Raw genomic sequence first — 5,756 nt, 5'->3', positions numbered from 1 at the left:
TACTTTGGATATTTAATTTCTTGTTTTCAAGTTTCAAACTTATTTTGGAAATTTCCAATATTTTTGTATAAACTGCTTCATTTCTCCTCTACTGTGCAAAATAGGTAGCAGAGATTAATGATGCGGTAGATGCGGAGTTATGTGGCCAGACCCCATCACTAGTGGTAGGTAAAGAACAGGCAGTTGCTGGCACAAGTTTCATTTGTACACCTTGTGCTGGTGGTGGTTTGGGGTGCTGTGCTGGAGAGATATGTATTAGTGCACTGGATGGCATTTGAGAGGGATGGAGAAAATTGTAGCTGTGAGGATAAAAGGGGTGAATGGCTATTGCTAGGCCATTCTTACTCTGTAGAAGCATAATGAACAGCTGAACAGCTGAGGGCAATAACAGGCTGTGGGAAACCAGGTGTGGCCTCTGGATGCACGGAAACTAGTTTTCATGACTTGCAGCAGAATGGCTGAGAAAGCTGAGGCCCAAGTACAGGACTTAGTAGTCTGGATGGATAGATGTCAAAGACATTTGCCAATCAAGGCAGGTCTGTTACGCAGGAGTCAAGGCACTTTTTGGGAAAACCCAGGACCCTGACAAGTGAGGTAGAGGCATCTGAATGGATACTGCTTACTCTGCAAACTCCTGAACTTTCTGAACCTGCAGTCGTAGCCCATCCCTCTCTGGTAAGGGCAAATACTCCTGCCCTGCCTCCAAGCTGGGTGACAGTACAGAATCTCCAGGCAACAGGTGCCTCCTTTAGGACTTGTCCTACCTCCAGGCTACTAGGTCTTGAATTAGGATTAAAAAACTGTAATTCAGGTTAAGGAAAACTAAGCTGGAGAGGTGCTGGGCCTGCGGAGAAGAACAGAGTCTACCCCAAAGGAGCTGCAAGAATTGGCCAGCAAGCACTGGGAGGAGCTGGAGGAGTACATGAGACAGGAATTAGGGTGAAGATCAAGAGTCAGATCATAAACTAGGGGAGAATTTAATAGCACCCACATTGGGTCCTTAGGTTGGTGGATAAGAGCTATCTTAATAGGATTTAACACCCTGGTTGGGATCCTGGGAGATGGTGTGAACTTGCTACCAGGATGGCTTCTAGAAGCATGGAAAAAGCAATGGTTAATTCTGAGCAGGGTTGAAGTGCAACCATATTATTGTGACAGAGTGTGGAAGAAAGGATTAAAAGTTGAAGGAAGTGGATATGCTGGAATGGATTATCTTTGGTTGGACAATCTACAGATGATTATGTTTCATAGGAGTGGGCCCACCAGACAAACCATCTAACAAAGCCATAAAGACATGTAATGATGAGAGGGGCACAAGGGCTGCTAAGTATTTGAGTAGTAACTGTAGGCTTCTGGTGACAATAGAAACAAACTATTACAAAGTTTAGCTTGCTGATGGTTATGGGTGATAAGAACCTCAACACAGTGTCTGAGTGGCAGTGCCTAATTGCCCAAAGTCAGGGGATCACAATTACCATTACGACTATGAAGGTGAGAATGGCTAGCTATTAGGGGTGGGGGATCTGACCTGCAGAGAGTTAGGGAGAAGGTTAATAAAAGAGACCATCTTAGGGGCAAAATTAATTGGGTAGTCAGTAAGAGCACTACTCAGTTTATACCATTAGACAACATGAAGGATGGATAACACGGAGGCTAAAGAATAGTCATCCAATAAAAAACTGTCATCCATGGCTCAGTTTGTGAACCTGAGTTAGCACAATGCCTGGTGAGCCTTCTGGGTTCTGGAGACAGCAGATATTTCACATCTAAGGATAGTGTTCTGATCCATTTACCAGATGATGCAACAGGCTGCCCATTTTGAGTAGGGTCCACTGCAGAGAAGAGCTCTGTACCAAGTCTAGATCACTGTGGCAACAGCCCTGCTTTCTGGGTCACAGGGTAGATGCTACTGTATTGGGGATCAAAGGTATCCTGTGGCATATGTGGCAAGCTGCAGTAGGAGAATCAAAATGCCGCTTCCCTGGGGTTCTAAAGGAAGGTCATGTCATCTGTATTTACAGACTTAGACACCTCCTGGGCTTCAACTTAGCAAAGTGGGTATAGTTACCACCACAGCAAAATGTCACTGTCAGCGATAGATGAATACATCCTTGCTTTATGAGGCAGGTCAGACCAGCCATTCTAGAAAGACCTGCATGGCCTCGTCCAACATCATCAGTACCGAGGGCTGATGGAGTGTTCAGTTTATTAAGATGAGACACCACCTAACATTATGTCGGGTCGGGGTATCATCTTTAAAGAAAAGGAGGGGTAGGAATAGGCCTTGTAACCATGGGATCCAAGGGTATCACATACCCTGCTCCCCAGAAACTTCTTCCCTGAGGATATGTTGTCATGGTGTGCTGAAGACACTGAGACAGCAGCTCTGAGGCAATACTCTGCAAGGATTTTATATCCTCCTTCAAGTCGCAGATTCTCACTGAATCAAAGACACTTCTATTTCATTATGTTCCCAGTAGATGATCCATGTATGATGGGTTAGATAGAGTACCCTTTTTGGCTTTTTATATAAAGAAACCAGGAGGTGTGAGAAGAGATCAGCTTGTGCAGAGATGAGTGACTCTTCATCAGGAAGGAGTAGGGCTGTCCTTATGTGATGGTGACATGAATATGTGTGGAATCCAGATGATTCACATGGGTTTTCTAGGTGTTCCTTTGCCCACTTGTGATCATAAATGGACATGGTAAACCACCCCAGCCTATGTAGGGCATGATGACTAGATCTCTGGGGGAAGATGGTCTGGGTTAAGCCACTGAAATGAGCAGAGGTAGTAGTAGTCAGGCAGCCCCTAGGGTTGGCAGCACTGTACAGCTGCCTTGGCGGGATCCAACCCCCCACCCCCCACCCCCGAGCAAAGCATGCGTCTGATGCCGGAGCAACTGGTTTGGCTATTTGGGCTCAGTCTGGCCCAATTGTGACAAATGGCTATGAGGCTAATATCTCTGTACAGAACCTAGGAGTTGACACTTAATATGGGGCAAATATATTTTTCTCCTCTTCATTTTGGTCATGGTTAGGCAAACTCTTTGCTGGGATATTGTAATGATGCAAGGGTGACCTTTCTGAGCCACCTAGCTTCTGCTCATGCAGAATGTGTTATTTCATTTCAGAACACGAATAGACCATAGAGCTTCCACACTTGTGCTTTAACCAGGATGATCCTGGTTACTTTTCCTAATGGGAACAATTCAGAGGATGTACGTTAATACATTAAATCCTTAATCATATTTTGTGGAGTCAGTACAATGGTAAATTAGATAGACACATTGAAGCATTTTTAAATAAGGAATCAGAGTTAAAACAGTGTTTCTGATAAAGAATTTTTGTGGGAAGGTAAGATAATATGCTTACTGCAATATGCTAATTTTCCTGTAGTGCATTGAGAAGCCTAGCCACAAGTCTCTCCAGACTCCGTTCTTTCTCCTCCACTCCAGACATCTACGGGCTCCTTCTGGGTCTCCTCTCTGCGGTTACTTGTAAATTCACTCAAGGCAGTAAGTTGGGGCAATTGGAAGGCTCATCTTGTTTCTTATCTCTTAGGGATCACCATCCCCTTCATTACTGTCCTGTGTCTTAAAAACTATGTGTGTCCTGTGTCCTGTGTCTTAAAAACTATGATTTCATGTATTTTGTCCTCCCTGCTCCCCCCCACCAAGCTTTTATTTTTCCAGGTGGGAGAGTAAATCTGGTTTCCACTACTCCAGTCAGGCTGATGTGAAGTAACAAATTCTGTAGAGCTGTCTCTTCTCTGACATATTATTTTCCATCCATGTTTGGAAGGATTCTTAATGTCAGTATTCTTAGTAATTTTTTTTAAAGGTTATAAGGATTTGTTTTTCTTTTTAGTATTCCAGAATTTATTGCTTATGCACCACACCCAGTGCTCCATGCAATACTTGCCCTCCATAAAATGCCCACCACCAGGCTCATCCAACCCCCCAACCCCTTCCCCTCCAAAACCCTCAGTTTGTTTCTCAGAATCCTCAGTCTCTAATGGTTCGTCTCCCCCTCCAATTTCCCCCAACTCACTTCTCTCCATCTCTCCATATCCTCCATGTTATTCCTTATGCTCCACAAATAAGCGAAACCAAATGATAATTGACTCTCCCTTCTTGACTTATTTCACTTAGCATAGTCTTTTCCAGTCCTGTCCATGCTGATACAAAAGTTGGGTACTCAGTAATTTTTTTTTTTTTTGGAATTAAGTATTTTTAATCTGCCAAGGAAAGAGGGGATGACCAAAATCTAGTTGTAGTATTGTATCTATTCGTAACTCTGTTGACTTAGTTATATTAGTAATCCTGCCTTTAAACAAATCTTGTCAGTGGTCTTCCATCTGCAAAATAAGAATAATTCTTACCACTAACTTTATATTTGGTGATATCAGTCATAAAAATTACATTCATTGCAGGTTTGGCATAAGTCCATGTTTTATTTGTCAGGAGAAATCATGGCAACGAGTAATTGTTTTTTTTTTCCTCAGAGATCATTTTGTTGGTTTTTTTTTGTTTGTTGTTTGTTTTGTTTTCCTCAGATATCATTTTACAGTGAAAGACTAGCAGCATAGTTTTTGCCTTCACAAATACTTTAACATAAGGCTGCCAGCATCTTTCCCTTATACGTAAGGGAAAATATTTTGACGACCTCTGGTAAAAACAGACTGTGTGGTTAAATGATAGGTATGTAGTCAGGTCCCCAGTTATAGTTTGAGTTGCTTCTTGAACACAGGCTTCACACAATGTGACCAGTGATCCTACTCCCAAGGACCCTGCTTCATACTACCCTTGTCTTAAAGCCAGAGTTCCGATTTCTGATTTTGAGTTAAAAGGAAAAAAAGATTGTTAAATTAAGTTTTAATAAACAAAACTAATAACAGAAACATCCCTAATTAGATTCTGGAGTGGAAGCAAGAAACCACCCAGAGACAAAGAACAAAAATGATCCCTTCAGGACTTTATTTTGGGCTTTCGTACACATGTGACCACATGGAACTAGACACAAATTTAAAAGGTAGATAAATATATAATATTTAGCAATTTAGATCAAGTTACATGTACAGTCTTCAGTATTAATAATTATATTGTTTTTTAGGAAATACAATTACTAATCATTGTCGGGTCTCTCAATTTCCTGGTAACAGTGCTTCCGGTTAAAACATCAAAGAACATTTTTCTACAACACAGCTCCATTTTGCTGAGTATCATCATACCAAAACAATTAATGGGATTCTCCTTTATTCAGGGCTTTAAATGTGAGTTTATTTCCTATCCACCTGTACTCACTCACACACACATTAATGTAATGTTTACCTAAGGTTTCCAAGTATCTCAGTGGGCATTTATACTTGCAGATCCAGTCCGAGATCTGAATACCCTGAACTTAACTTGCCAAGAGCTATGTATGTTGTTAAGGCTAACACCTGGAAACTGTGTTTAGAATCTGTCAATTACCAAGATTCCCCTAAATAATTTCTTACTACGAGCCTGATTTCCTTAAATAAAACATATAAAGTAAATATCTACCATAAAACTATTAGGGAATATCTGAAATGCCATTAGATTTGTTGGGGCCATTTAGTCAAGAAAATATAAAAACCGTGAAGTTAAGCTAGCTGTCTTAAAATTATACTTAAAAAAAAAAGACTACACTAGAAATTGTTTCATAAATTTCATCAACTTCAAATGCTTTTGCGGTTTACAGTGATGTGTCACATATTAGTTCCTTGCAGCCTTTT

The sequence above is a fragment of the Neovison vison genome, chromosome 11 (genome assembly GCF_020171115.1).
Source record: "Neovison vison isolate M4711 chromosome 11, ASM_NN_V1, whole genome shotgun sequence".
In the NCBI taxonomy this organism is placed as follows: Eukaryota; Metazoa; Chordata; class Mammalia; order Carnivora; family Mustelidae; genus Neogale; species Neogale vison.
Note: the sequence above shows the minus strand (reverse complement) of the source record.